The sequence below is a fragment of the Microtus ochrogaster genome, linkage group LG5, assembly GCF_000317375.1.
Source record: "Microtus ochrogaster isolate Prairie Vole_2 linkage group LG5, MicOch1.0, whole genome shotgun sequence".
Classification (NCBI taxonomy): Eukaryota; Metazoa; Chordata; class Mammalia; order Rodentia; family Cricetidae; genus Microtus; species Microtus ochrogaster.
Window position 1 is genome coordinate 9441523 of NC_022031.1, and position 16221 is coordinate 9457743.

At 36.0% G+C, this 16221-nt stretch overlaps 1 long non-coding RNA gene across 3 annotated transcripts in view; it reads left to right on the forward strand.

The window, feature by feature from the left end:
- The window catches only part of LOC113457744, a 69479-nt gene that overhangs the window by 20519 nt on the left and 32739 nt on the right, over window positions 1-16221 (forward strand). For 2 of the 3 annotated variants that reach the window (XR_003378246.1, XR_003378245.1), the window contains exon 2: window positions 5757-5879. The exons of the other annotated variant lie outside the window; for it this stretch is intronic. This is a non-coding gene — a long non-coding RNA (uncharacterized LOC113457744). The remainder of the gene's footprint in view (window positions 1-5756; window positions 5880-16221) is intronic. 3 annotated transcript variants of the gene reach the window in all.

Below are 16221 nucleotides of genomic sequence, written 5' to 3' on the forward strand. Positions count from 1 at the left end.
CTCCCTTCTTCCCTCCCTTCCTTTTGTTCCTTTGTTTTTTTCCAGAGGGAGTTTCTCTGTGTAGTTTTGGAGCCTGTCCTGGAACTTTCTCTGTCCACTTCCGCCACCTGAGTGAGTGCTGGGATTAAAGGCGTGCACCACCACTACCAGGTGCTGCTTTCCTTTTAATTATCACAATAGCTTGTGATATTATCTTTCAAATTTAGGGGACCCACAAATCGCATACCAATTTATATTCTCCCTCTTAATCTGAGAAATAAACGTGAGTGTAAAGATGATTAGAGATTTGTGAACTAGATTCGAGATCTGGGAAATGTTGTAGTCACAGACACTTTAAGACCCTCATCCTGTTGGTTTGTTTATCCTTGCATTTTACAGCTTGGGAGTTCAGATTTCCAATGCTGGGATTGTATAAGTGGGTGTTTCTAGAAGCCTCTCACATGAATTATTGGGTGTTCCTACCACCTCCAGCATAAAATTCTCTAACAGACAGTAGCTGACATATTGGGAGAATGTGCCTCAAAATATCAGATAACTTTTTCCCTTAATGTACATGTTGGAGACTTCTTTCCAGTTGCGCTTTTCCTCTCTCTTTCTCTCTCTTTCCCTCTTTTTCTTCATCCCTCTTTCCCCCTCTCTCTAAAGGGGGATTTGCTGAAAACAAACAGGAAATAAAACGTTTTTTTTGCTATTGCCCTAAACACCTCATCAGACCATTAAGTCAGCACCCCCTCTCTTCCTCCCTCCTCTTCTCACCCTTTTCATTCTCTCCTTTCCTATTATCTCTATCTTCCTTCCTCCTCCCTCACCTCCTTTTAAAAAGAATCATTGCAAAATCCACGTAAAGTGTGATTTGCTCCTCAGTTAGTGTTTGAAGGTTTGTGTGGAGTTCTTCAGGTTTTCTCTGTCCTGCATAACTGTGCACACCCCAAATAACCCCTTCTCCCTGCAGATCAACTCTAAACAACTATTATTCTCTTCTTGCCATCGTCAATGAACTGAGCTAAGATAGACATTCCTGTCCCTCTGTGGTGCCTGAATCTGTCTCACATAGCATAACCGCCCCCCCCCCCACACCCAGAGTAACCGGGATATCTTCCAGTGTTTAGCCATTATCCTCCTTAAAAGATAACAGGGAGGAACCTCTTTGGAATGTTGCACATGAATTAAACTTGTCTATTAACTAGGAACTTGGAAATGCAAGTCAAAAACAGCAAGAATTTTAATTCTTATGGGAATCAAGGGGAAGGAAGCTTCCAGCTATTGTTAAACATCGACAGTTTCTAAGAAACAAAGTTAAGGTTCCTGAATGCACCCCGTACCAGCCAAGGTGATAAACAGCTCCCCAACGTTGTCATGTTCATCCACACAGCTCCCCGCAGTGGTACTCTTATTATCCCCCCTTCACAGATGATAGAAATCGAGGCACAGAGAGGTCAAGTTCCTCGCACAAGTTTATAAAGCTGATAAGTACTAGAGATGGGATCCAACCACTTCCTTAAGCACTCTCATGCTGTTTCCCTAATAGTCACTTAGCAAATGTCCTTCTCTTCAAATCCATGGGGATGAAAACATATCCTTCTGAGTTGAGGGGAAGCAGCCCTCTCCTGTCCTCCTCTAGTGCAGAAATAAGGAGCAAATATGACTGGTTGAAGCCTGCTGACTTTGACTATTTGCTCTTAATAAAGAGTAGATGTGTCTCGAATTACAGTCCAAGGAAGGGATGTCAGACCAATGGGTGTGGCAGGTACACTCGAAATTACTTTTTGATGCATTGGTCTCTAGATCCCCATAATTACTGTATGAATTCACTGGATTTATACTGTATGATTAATTCATAGTTAATTCTGATTGTTTGAATAATTATGGATAGATGATTTGTTCTTTTCCAAAGCTAGACTATTTTGAAGCCTGGATACAGATGCCTTGTGCTCCAGGATAGCCTGAGTTTTACTCCCATGATAGGATTCAGGGTCTAGTTTTCCATAATTTCACTAATCCTTTTTTTTTTTTCTGTTGCATTTACTTTTATACATAAAATTCTCTCACTAAAACTTCCTTGTTTTAGTCACTCCCAAGAGGTGCAGATGCTATGAAACTTTGCTACACATATAATATATGCTATGTTGACATCATACAGACTTCCTGCTTCATTAAGAAATTGTGAAATGTACTTATGTAGAGAATGCTTTACAAATAGAGCTCAGGAAACATTAACATACATAAGTAAATATCTACTTTGATGAAAATCTGCCTTAAAGGCCTTTCAGGTCTTTGATTCCCTTCTTTCAAATTTGTTGCATTACAAATCACTTGACGTGTCTCCTGGGTTCCAGTCACAGCTTGCTGGCACCTATGCTTGCTGAAACACAGGGTCTATGCTATTCCAGACAATGCAGGCAATACAGGAGAGAAACAAGAACAGGGACTTTGATCTGAAGAAAACTATGAGATCCAACTACTGTCCAATGTGCTTAGGGTGACTGAAACAGTGGTTAACATCTTCAGGTCTACTTTTCCTTTTTGTAAACTGAATATTCTAGTAAAGAGAGAATCCCTAAGTGGTAAATTTTAAATATGCCTTGCAAGTGACACTTTATGAGGACTTGATTATCTGTGACCCATCACTATTAAGTTCTAAAATATGTTAGTATCTTTAAGTATGTGTCTATGCTCAGGCTGTATAAATGACTAGACTAATAAATGCTAATAAAACTATTATTTTGAGGATTCTCCTAAGAATCCAAAACTAATCTCAAATATAAAAGGGAAATCTTATAAAAAATAAATTTTAATTTAAAATAACCTGGCTTCATAATCCACTGAGTTTGTAAACATTACATTTTTAGATTCTTGATTTGACATAAAAATACCCCACAAACAATATCTAAAATGTAGTTTAATTTTATTTTCACAATTGATATTAGAATTTTTGTCCTGTTGTGGTCACAATCATAGAGATACCATCTTTATAAAACTTACAGTTTTATGAAATGTTTAATGTAGAAAAATATAACGTAAGAGCAATATGGGAAAAAGAAAAAGGCCAGACATTTATTTCGTAGGCTAAGAGTAGCATGCAAATTTCAGGCCCGTTTAAGCTCAGCGCCTGCCTTTATCACTCAGGTAGTGATGTGTCTATCTGTATTTACTAATTATGGGAATGAAACAAAACGTGCTTTGATTTTTTTTCTTCCCGAGATTCTATAGTCTGTTTGTAGTACCAGAGCCAGTGCCTTCTCTCTTTGAAGTGAAGAGACTGTTGGTTGCCCTAATATAGAATTGCATGCCTGCACAAATGAAACTTGTACAACAGAATTGCGGAACGTGTGAACTAGTTTGGAAATGTTAAGAATTATCAGAAAGAAGTAACGCCTTTTTAGTGCATTATTTCACTTGTAAATGCTGTTTTTTAGTCTACACTCTGTTGGGAAGTTTTATAATTTCAGAAAAGAAAACACAGAAATCTTTCTCTTTAATACTGACAGGAGTGCCACATATCCAGTCTCTTCCTGGTTCTTTGCTTTGGGTGACTTGTGCCCTCGTGTGTGACCATAAGGTGCCCTTTCAATTGACAGTTACAAGCAATGATGGATGCCTTCATGGAGCTTTGCACAGCCCAAATGAGCCAAGATATTTAGACTGATGTGGGAAGGAAGGTTTAGATACTCAGGACATAGGATGTCCAACCTCAGGGACATTTGGATGAAGTCTATTAAAAAATGAATAAAAAGACAATGAGGATGCTTAAATCATCTTCCATATTCATTCAGGAATAGAATGAGTTCTGGAGATAGGAAGTTAATATTACCTTATCTTAGATTTTTCTGATTGCAGTAAATAGATTCTTTTACCACATTGTTATTGTTAAATTTAAACAAAATTTAATAGTCTGTTTTTGGAAGTGAAATTTGTTTTCTTTTTATACTGTTTCTTGTCAATGGTTTTTAGCTATTTTCTTCTTACAAGAAAATATTTCTTAATTAATTATTTTTTTTAAAAAACTATCTTTTCTCATTTTATATACTAATCCCAGTTCCCACTCTTTCCCCTCCTCCAGCTCCCTCCACCTCCCTACCCCTGTCCACTCCTCAGAGAGGGTAAGGCTTCCCATGGGGAGTCAACAAAGTCTAGTACTTTGCTTTGAGGCAGGACCCAAGGCCTCCCCCACTATACAGCAGACACACTCTGCTCTGGCTCTTGCACTCCTTCTGCCTCCTCTTCCACTGATGTATAGGATGGAATATGGTATAGATGTCCATTTAAGGCTGAGGACTCCACAGTCACTAATTCTCTGAACTTTGATGAAGGCATCTGTATGAATATCTGTCCACTGCAAACAGAAGCTTCTGTGATATGGGGTGAGAGTTGTACTAATTTATGGGTATAAAGATAAGTATTTAATAAATAATTTGATACTCCCTCCATTATCAAAATAGTAGTTCTAATGTGGTATTCGGATTAGAGTTTTTCAATAGTATTCAAAATTAAGAATTATAGTTATTTTATTAATTTTTTGAGACTAGGTCTCACATATTCAAAGCTGGCCTTGTGTTTCTGATATATCAAAAGTTGGCTTTGCGCTTCTTATCCTCTTCCTTTACCTTCAAAATGTTGGGGTTATAGACATGAGCCACTGCACTAAGTTTAAAACTGAGAATTATTTAAATATGCAGATTAATTTAAAAATGAATAATTTAAATGATTATAGATAACTTAGTTATTATTTGAACCCTATTGAGTCTTTTGATTTATTCCACCAAGGCAGGCTGATAGACCCCAGAGAAATATGAAGGGAACAATAGTCTTCAGCACGCATGGATTCTCAGTTCCTCTTCTATTGCTGTAAATGGTGACAGAATCTTAAAGCCGCACCCAAACTAAACATCCTTGTGATGCTGATGGCATCACAGTTACCCCAAATGTTAGCAAATTTAACCAATTTAAAGTTGCTCTTTAGAAGAGGCTTAACACATAAGTCATTACCTCCTGGACAGTGATGACTTAAATTTACTAATACTTCAGAATCTCAATTCTGCCATCCTCAAATTTCATGTGTGAGTAGAAAAAAAAATTAGTTCTGCATCCCAGATCAGTTGCAGCAATGGGTCAATAAACCTTGCAGGCATCATCAGAGTGGGAAATTAAAGAACCAGTGTTTATGAAGAGACGGTAGTGGAAATGTTCGTGGTAGACAGCTTTTCACCATGACCACTCTGCAGCAGCCCAGTTGTTGGAAGCAATGATTTTACATCTGAGCCATGGTATCAATTCATGGGGCCATTCTCAGCATTGCTCATAATACAGCTAAGAGCTCTGCTATCAAGTGCTCCAAATCTTCAGCTCAAGTTATGACTTGAGTATAAATAGGAACTTTTTCAAAGCATCTTCACAACTCTTCTATCATTTTTTATACTACATATATTTGCATCAAGCACAGGGTTGCATCCATTTATTTATTCATTCATTCATTTATCTATCCATTTATTTATTGATTGATTTATTGATTATTTTTTCAAGACTGGATTTCTCTGCGTATCAGCCCTGGCTATCCTGGAACTCATTCTCTAGACCAGGTTGGGTTCAAACTCACAGAGGTCCGCCTGACCCTATTTCCTGAATGCTGGGATTAAAGGCACGAGTCACCACCTGTGGCCATAATCTAAATTTAAACCTAAATATTACTAGTTTTCTTGTTTTCTGTATTACTGTTATTATTTCAGGTTTTTTTTTTTTGTATTTTATTGATTTTCCAGATGATGGCCATGCTTCTCTTAGACAAAATCAGCATCTCTCACTAGATTTCACCTCCTAATGGGCTGGTTCACTGAACACTGGGTAAAGTGGTATTCTTTCAATGACCAACATCTGTAAACAGGGTGAGTGTCAAGTCCTTGTTTTCCACAATTCTGCCTAAGGTCCTCATCTTCTCTCATGTTGTCATCTCAATTCTTCTCATTTCTGTCTGCTCCCTTGCTCCTTAATCCACCAAGAACTTTCACCTAACGCATTTGTCAAGGATCATAACAAAATAATTCTAAATAATTCACTGACTCTTAAAAATGACTCAAGAAAAACTGAGGAGTTCCGAGGGCAGTTTAATTCATTACTGAAAGAATACAGAAAAACATGACTCTCAACTAGACTGTAACAGTCAAATGCTCCTGAGCACAAAAAGGAACATTTGTTTTTTTATTCCTATATGCAAAGGAGTTGACCCGGATACAATCTAAATGCATAACATAATGAGCTGTAAAAATCTCAATCACTAGAGGGTGTCACTAGAGCTATCAGTAAAGGAAGATGAGTATTTCAGCAAGACACTATGATTCCATTATTGGCTGCACTGTACATTAGTTGAGTGTTTGATAAGCTTATAAAGTATCTATTCTTTTCTGTGCATATTATGATTATATTGTCAATTTATTAGTAAGATTAAACAAAACTGCAGGTATGTAGACCTGTGTAAATATGGGCACATATTAAGAAATTTGCTTTACCAGAAAATATATGACAAATTCCATTAGTTAATTAAAAAAATTATTAGCTGTCTTCTTAGAAGATTTGGTCAGTATTTAACAAGATTGGTAAGGAAGGAGTTAAGCCAATAAGAAAGATCAAGAGAAGTTAAGTTGCTATTGGCCTGTGAAAAAAGATTCTAACAGAACCTGAAGCTGCAAAGTTATGTGCCAGGACCACAACAGTTCCAATCATAAGACTGAGGATGGAGTGCATTGGCCCAGATGTAATGTTCATCCTTGGAAGGCAGTAACAGCAGACACAGATAGAAATTGATCTGAAGACATGATCTAACAGTACGCCTAAGACATATTTATTGACTAAAAATATTCTATCTCTCAGAATCTTCAGATCGTTATATGGAGATGACAGTATGTTATGGACTAAGAGCTGGATAGTAAAAAGGAAAATATAAATGATAGAGAAACCTTAATTTGTCAAAGTTTGAAAATAATAGACTAATTATGAGGCAGTTAGAGAATAATTGGAATGGAAAATTTTCAAAGAAGCAGGACATGTGTCTTATTATAATAACAAAATGATTTTTAACTTTTAAATGGACATACTGTACTACACTATTAACTATTATTGAGACTAGTAAAATGTAACCTAAATTTGAAGCTTTAAAATAACTAAAAATTGAATGTTGTTTATTATGCTTATGTTTTCACAGAAAGAATATTATAGTTACATTCATATTATGTACATATTATATCAACATAAAATACACCTAGATAACATTTATACAAGTATATGTCTTAGTCACTACTTTATTGCTATGAAGAGACACTATGGCCAAGACAATTTTTACAAAACAAAACATTTAATCTGACCTATCTTTTAGTTGTAGGGTTTAGTTCATTATCATAATGATAGGGGACATGGCAGTAAGCAGGCAAATATGCTGTTGAAAAAGAACCTGAGAGTTCTACATCCTGGTCCATAGGCAGAGACAGGGAGAGACTCTGGGCTTGGCAGGGACTTCTGAAACCTCAAAGCCCATCCCAGGTGATACACTTCCTCTAACAAGTCTACATTTCTCAAACCTTCTAATCCTTTTAAATCGTGCCTTTCCTGGTGACTAACCATTAAAACATATGAGCTTATGGGTCACTATTCTTTTTGGTTCCTGTCCTGGAAGTAGCTCTTGTAGACCAGGTTGGCCTCAAACTCACAGAGATCCGCCTGCCTCTGCCTCCCGAGTGCTGGGATTAAAGGCTTGCGCCACCAACGCCCGGCCTTGAGTCACCATTCTTATTCAAACCACCATAATGTATATGTGCATTTTCTTCAACTGCAGAGGAAAATTTTGATTTGGAATTTGGAACCTGAATTTAGCTCTTAAAACCTTTGTGCAGCTTTCGAATGAGAGACTCCTTGCTGTGGTCTGACATAAAGAAGCTCAACTTTTTTGGATGGCTGAATAAGGAAGAGATGCTTTCAAATGAGAGAACTGAACATTTTGTTCACCATATGGCTTTGCATCTTTATTAAAAAATAAATACTTAAAATTCATTTGATTCATTTGTTTTCTGCCTTTATATTTGTGAAATGGATGTTTAAGTTAATGTTTAGCCAATTTCAAATGTTTATACAAACTGTAATATCATATGAGACCTTTGTGAAGGTTATAATGATGAATAGATAAGATCTTGGGGAATTCAACTAAGAATGGGAGGAGGGAAAAGGACAGTTTGCATTTTAGTTGCTTATTAAAGAGTAGATTATATATATATAATATATATATGTATATATATGTGTGTGTTCATGTAAGTACGTGCAAATTACACATTGTGTATATGTGGGTGAGGAGGCTACAGGTTACAATCAGGTTTCTTTGTCTTCAAACAGATATTTAACCTACTGAGCTATCTCCCTAGCCATAGGAAAGCACATTTTATGCATTAAGAAAATGCAAGGCAGAACAAAGAATGGTGAACATTTTGGAAAGATGTATAAAGAATTAGTAATTACCTTTACTTGAATGAAGCATCCTGAATGTTCTGTCTTTGCTGGCTTAAGGAAAGGGCATAGGGTTATAGACAGATAACAGGTTGCAAAGATATTCTATGTGGTTTAGAGTAGTAATCAGATGTATTGAACAGAATTTGTTATCCATCACGTACCGGCCAAAATGCTTTTCATACAATCAAATAAATTACTACATAGTTTTATACAGAAACATTTGACTCATAATACTATGTGGCTACCATTACTTCAAAAGCTCTCAGTTACCTATCAACTCTTAGGGGGAAAAGACATCTCTCTTTTCAACCATCAAAGAGCACAAGACAGAACTATGTTGTGTTTTTGGTATATTTTCTTGCATTATATAAGTGTTTATGAAGCATAGAGAATTACTCTTAATGTCTTTATGGCAGATGTGTTCTTGTTTTTCAAGCCAGAGAAATAATATTTTCAACAAATAGAAATGATTAATTTCAAACTTGTGACAAAATTGGTTAAATTAAGTAACTGATGGATACATTTGAATTATCCTTAGGTATGAAAATTTAGCAAATGTGAATCAAAGCAATATGCAATTGAATTTCTTATTGTATCTGTCAAAGGGATCACATTTACAAAAATTGAATTTTCAGTATTTGATACTTTGAACAAAAGCAATAATTTTAGCAATCTTTTTAGAAGCTATTTTCCAGTTTAAAAAAATAAAAATTACTTCAAATAATAATATGTTGTTTTATAAAATGAGGTAAGGGGCAAATTTTATTTTTACCTTTAGTGAATATAGCTCCCCTCATACAAACTGATAGTGACTTCAAGTTTAGACAAGAAATGAATAAATATTTCCCAAGAGATACCAAGAAAATAATTAACTGGCAGAATTGCTATAAGAAAAACATAGGAAAGAAAGTGATGATTTAGAAGAGAAACAGGTTTATAATGAAAATAGGTCTACACAGATATTTCCTGTGTAGCCTTCACATTTTTCTCTTAGACATTTATAGGTGATGGGTTTCTTTTTGATAATAACATTTTGCTGTATTTTGACTTCCTCCTAGTTGTTTTATCCTCTTGTGTGGATTCACGTATTTCAAATGGACTGAGTCAAGTGAAGTTTCTGTACAGATCTAATGAGGAAGGTTTCCTATCTGGTGATGTATATGGACACATCAGGAACTGATCTGTATCTTATGCAGATGTCAACATGGCTCCACATACAAAAGGAAAATGTGAGGGACATACGAATCTAACAATGTGATTCTTACCATAATTTCTGAGCAATCACCCCAATGAAGAGCACATATGGTCATATTAAGTTAATTACTTATGTTTTCACCAACAAGGTCTGATCTCCTTTAGAATGGACCTTTATCCTCCGACTCACAGGATTTTCATTGTTTCTCAGCATGTTCTTATAGATTTAGTGTGAATGTGATTTAGTGTGAGTGGAGTTTGTATGAAATAAAATCTGTCTTCCTGACTCTGCTTGACATTTATAATGTGGATTGCAAGGATAATGATCTGACCTCCATGTACTCAACAAATGCTTTCTTTTTTTAATTTAAAATTTTTATTAAATTTTTATATGCCAACCATAGTTTCCACTCCTTTCTCTCTTTCCATCCCCTCCCCCACCTTCTTTATCACCCCTCTCCCATCTACTCCTCAGAAAGGGTAAGACCTCCCATGGGGGAGTCAACAAAGCCTGGCATATCAAGTTGAGGCATGACCAAGCTCCTCCTCTCTGCTTCAAAGCTGAGAAAGGCATCATATCATAGGCAATGGGCTTCAAAAAGCCAGCTCATGCACCAGGGACAGATCATGGTCACACTGTTAGGGGCCTCTCAAAAGGACCAAGTTACACAACTGTCACCCATAAGCAGAGGGCCTAAATTGTTCCCATACAGGCTTCCTAGCTGTGTGTCTAAAGTCTAGAGTCCCTGAGGTTCTAAGAACTTGGGTCAGCCATCCTTTGCAGTTCCCTGTATGATCTTGACACCCCCCTCTCCCTGCTCATATAATCCCTCCTCCTTCTCTTTGACTGGACTCCCAGTGCTCAACCCAGTGCTTGGCTGTGGGTCTCTGCATCTGTTTCAATAAGTTACTGATTTAAGATTCTAAAATGACAATTGAGGTAGCCACCAATCTGATTACAGAAGAAGGTCAGTTCAGGCACCTCTCCACTATTGCTAGGAGTCTTAGCTGGGGTCATCCTTGTGAATTCCTAGAAATTTCTTTAGCACCAGGTTTCTCTCTAACCATTTAATGGTGTCCTCTATCAAGGTGTCTCTTTCATTACTCTCCCTCTCCATCTTTCCTCCAATTTGATCATCCAGATCCTTCATGCTCCAATCTCCCATTTCTTTCCCTCTATCCCCTGTCCCCAGTTTGCCCAGGATATCTCATCTATTTCCCCTTCCCTAGGTGATTCCTCTTAGGGTCCTCCTTGTTACCTAGACTTTTTGTGGCTATGTATTGTATCTTGGTTATACTTCGCTTTATAACTAGTATCCACTTATGAGTGAGTTCATGTCAGCCATGTTTGTCTTTTTGTGTCTGGGCTACCTTACTCAAGATCATTTTTTCTAGTTCCATCCATTTGCCTACAAATTTCATGATGCCATCGAGTTTCTGTTTGTTTAACACTGAGTAATACTCCATTTTGTAAATGTATCACATTTTCTTTATCCATTCTTCAGTTGAAGGTCAACTAGATTGTTTCCAGGCTCTGGCTATTATGAATAATGCTGCTACGAACACAGTTGAGCATATGTCCTTATGGTGTGATTGATCCATTGGGTATACGCCCAAGAGTGGTATTGATGGGTCTTGAGATAAATTGACTCCCAATTTTCTGATAAACAGTCATACTGATTTCCAATGTAACTGTACAATTTTTCACTCCCACCAACAGTAGAGGAATGTCTCCCTTACTTTACAGCCTCTTTATAAGCTATCATTCGTATTTCTGATCTTAGCCATTCTTTTAGGTGTAAGATGGTATCTCAGAGTCATTTTGTTTTGTTTTTTTCCTGACGACTAAGGATATTGAGCAATTCCTTAAATGTCCTTCAGCCATTTGAAATCTTCTGTTGAGAATTCTCCGTCTAGATATTTTTAAATTGGAATATTTGATATCTAGTTTCTGAAGTTCTTTATATATTTTGGACATCAACTTTCTCCAGATGTGGGATTAGTGCAGATCTTTTTCCATTCTATAGATTGCTATTTTGTCTTGTTTACTGTGTCCTTTGCTTTCTAGAAGATTTCCAGTTTCAGGAGTTTCTATTCATTAATTGTTGCTCTCAGTTTCTGTGCTACTGGTGTTATATTTAGGAAGTGGTCTCCTGTGCCAATGTTTTCAAGGCTACTTCATGCTTTCTCTTCTGTCAGATTCAGTGTAACTAAATTTATGTGTCTACTCAACCACAACTCATAGACATCTCCCAGTATTTTTTTATTTTTGATCTCATAATCAGTGAAAATGAAAACACCATGAGACAGGATTTATCCTGCTCCCAGAATTCCAACTCACACATGACATTTAGATAGTTAGATTATAGGTAAACAGATACCTATATACAGGGGAAGAGAAAAGAAAAATGGAGAAATTTTTAGTAAGTTGACAAAAATGACAAAACAGGACAAAGGATAAGGAGCTAAGTGGATAGCAGCATAGAATGATGTTTATTATCAATCAAGATTGGTCTAATTGGAGGAAACAAAATAGAACAGTAGAAACCACCAATAATTTTTTAACATTGAGGTGCTATGTATTTATAACTCACAATAGGAGAATACATGTAAGTTCTAAATATAATCAAAACATTATATCATCATATGAAAGTATTTTTACATTGAAGATTTTTATTTAGTATCTAATGTTTATGCATTTGTAATTCTTCATGGAAAATGAACTCACTAAATGTAGTATTTTATCTTATTCTCTCAGACAAGATTTTATTTTAAACTATGTGAGTGTGTGTTTGTGTGTGGGTCTGTGCACCTATTTGCAAGTGTCAAGGAAGATCAGAGAAGATTCCAGATCCTCTAGAGTTGGGGTACTGGTCTTTGTGGACAGCCCAACATGAATCCTACAAACCAATCTCAGGTACTCTGTAAGAGTAATACATGCTCTTAAACACTGATTTATCTCTCTGGCCCTGTCTTATGCTTTTTCAACTATATTCACAGCAGTACAGTTCTTGCAATTTTTTTTGAGACTCATATGAAAGACTGTATTAAATCTGTGATTGCGGATGGAAAATAAATCTGATATTTCATTTTTTGGTACCATCATTTTTAGTAGAATCTATTTGATTCCAAGAAGAGATAAAATTGGTTGATAAAAAATAGTTTTATAATTTCCAGAAACAATTATGAATACTATAAAAAGTGACTTACCAGAATTCTTCTTCTCCTCTTATACCTCTCCTCTTTCTCCTCTTCTTCCTCTCCTCCTCTTCTCCTCCTTCTTAAAAAAAACAATGTGACATAGAGAAATATTCATTTTTCAGGAAGATCCAATTTCACTATATACCAAATATAGAGTTTAAATGTTATTGAAATACATCAAATGTGATGTTTTGAGCTCTGTATTTTTAGACTGTCAGATTCTAGAAGACCATAATGATAGTACAACCCTGAAGCAGAGACACTAGTCCAGTGGTAAGGTACTGTTTCCCATGCCTGATGCTTAGGTTCAGACCCCAGTGCTGATATTATAAAATTTTCATGAATGCACATGATAAATTTTGCCTCATTTTTCAACATAAGTACAGTTTTGGTTTATATGTGTCCTATGGTGACTTTTTTCAACTCAATTCTGTAATAAAAAATTAAATACTAACTTGTCAGGTAGTTTTTTCTATTGTTTTCATAAAATAGATTACATATTTTAGAGAAGTAGTAGGCTCACAATATAACCGAAATGACGGTACAGAGACCTTTTTCATATCTTCTAGTCTTCATGCATTTATATGTCCCTTCCCATTATTGGCCTCTATCAAAGGGGTTTGTGAACCTGGATTGGCATCATTGCAATCCCAAGTCTTAGTGCACATATTTTAAGTCTGAGAAATTAATGGTGATGTGATCACCACCATAGTGAAGCTCACTACAGTAACACTGCCTTAAAATTTCCACATTTATCTTGCTCAATCCTCCCACAGACCTATGGAAAGCAATGATCTCTCTTTGTGCTGCCACATTTTCCCGAACGTCACGAAGTAGGCAGAATTCAGAAAACCGCCATTTCTGAAAGCTCTTTCACTTCTTAGTGGGGATTCAAGTTTTCTCCCTTACTTGGCACAGCTTTGACATCCTCACTTTTGAGTACTAAACCACATGCCACTGTTGGGGATTTTGTCAATGCATTGAAGAACTTAACTTTGGAAGAACACCATGGTTTTTTTGTTTGTTTGTAATTTTTGCCATTATGAATGAAACTGCCATTTACCATTTGTTCTGATGTAGGTTTTCAGCTCCTTTGGATAAATACCAGGGGTATGGATGATGGATAGTATGATAAGTGCTGTTAACTTTCTAAGAAACTTAAAAAATCTCTTCCAAGAAATGTGGGGACTCAAAAGTATTAGACTATTCCACGTTGTTTGGAAGTCAGAGAGTTTTTGAGCTTATTTTTGCTCTTTTAAAGTTGTTGAGAGCAAGTATGGCTACAAAAAAAAAAAAGATATCCTGACCTAGGGTGTGGTTACTTGGTGTTCTGGAAATTAAGATGGCCCAGATGTAGATCTGCTCCACCCTGATCAAGGGTCAGAGAAATTGAGTCTACTTCTGCTTCTTATAAAATAGGAGCGTTGACATAGGGAGTGGTTGCCTACAGGATACTTGGTCTAGGGTGTGTTCACTGCTCCAAACATCAAATGCTTTACTCAAGAATTAATGGCTTAATGTATCAAATATTGAAACAAGTAACTGTTGTGGTTCTCCTTTGTATCATGTTAAAGCAGTCTTTTACCTTCTCCCTCCCCGTTTGTATTGGGGGTATAAAAGTGTACGGAAAATTAAATACAGGCAAACTCAGAACTCAGAATTCAGCATTCAGTATTTGCTGAGTTGCCCTCCTGGTCCTATCCTATGTCTCTGGGTTTCTTTATCTCTGTTGCTCCTACCTGCCATTTCTAATCCTCACACCCCTACCCTGGAACATACGAACCTGCCATGGGTAGGACAGCGGCAGAAGTCATCCCAAATGGTAACTCACAACAAAGGTTTTATCTTGACCCTCAGCAACAATGAGTGACAATTCCTGGCCCTCCATTCACGAAAGTGTCAACATTATGAATTCTCAGCTTCATTTGGTATGGGGATGCAACCTCATTTTTCACAGCTACAATTCTCTCTACGAGAAGTGATGTTGAACTTGCTTTTATCTGTTGCTTTTCCACATGTATATTTTCTTTGATGAGATGCCCATTCAGATGTCTGACATAATTTTTAACTGTGTTATCTACTTCCTTCTGAGTTTTAAGTGTTTTTTTAAAGCCCTTCTGCTTTGTGCAATACTCTCTTATTCTCTTTACAGTGTTTTAAAGAGTATATACTTTTAATTATAGTAAAATCTACTTTATCAGTTTTTTTTAATGAGCCCTACTTTTCTATACACTCATAACTTAACTAAAAGTTATTGTTTAGATACTTAGATCTCTGGTCCATTTTTAGTTAACTCTTTGGAGTTTTTATGGTCACCTTTTCTGCATTTGTATGCCTAGTTTTCCTATAATCTTACAAAAAAGGCCATATTGTTTTATTATATCATCCTTGGTCTTTTGATAAGGCTCCATTTGTTACAGATATATGGGTTTATTTTGATGCTCTCTGTTGTGTTCCCTAGATGCATTTGTCTAATCCTTGGCCAACACTCTCTCTTGTTATCTGTAGCATTGTAATAATGTTTCGAGTCATGTATTATTATTCCTGCTTTTCTTTCTTTAATGTTTTGTTGCCCCATAAAGTCTTTTGTCCTTCTTTATGAACCATAAAATAATTTACTAGAATTTATTTAATAGCTGCAAAATAATTTTCTAGGCTTTGATTTGTTTTTAGATAGTAAAAATGATTAATGTCCATATTTCATTGAGTCTATAGCTTACGATGGAAAATAGACAACTTGTTAAACATGTCTTCTGACCATCACTGCAGAATGTTTATTTCTCTAGTTTTTTTATTTTTTTATAGAATTTTGGAGTTTTCTATTAAAAGATCTTTGTTAAATAAGAACCAAAATACTTTCTTTTGAATTGCTGATATAAACAACATTTTGTTTTTATTCAAATTTCACTTGCTCTTTATTGGCATCTAAGAAAGATATTCCAGGACAGGCTCCAAAGCTATACAGAGACACCCTGTCTTGGAAAAAAACAAGAGAGTAAGAAAGTTATTGATTTGTATCTTAGAGCTTTTCTAGCAGTGCTTATAACTTCTGAGTCTTTTAAAAAAGGAATTTTACAATTATTTATCCTCTGTATTTACTTTGTCTTATTCCATTAACTAGGGCTTCCAGCATGACTTAGAAAGTCATGGAGAAGAGTGGCATTAGTATTTTCTTTATTCTTCACTCATGTGTGTGTATGTGTGAGTGTGTGTGTGTGTGTATGTATGTGTGTGTGCATGCACGTGCACATGTGTTGATGTTTGATTCCAAGGCCTTGCAAATAAAATAATATGCTACTGAGCTATGGTCACAACCTTATAATTGCTTTAAAAATTTGATTT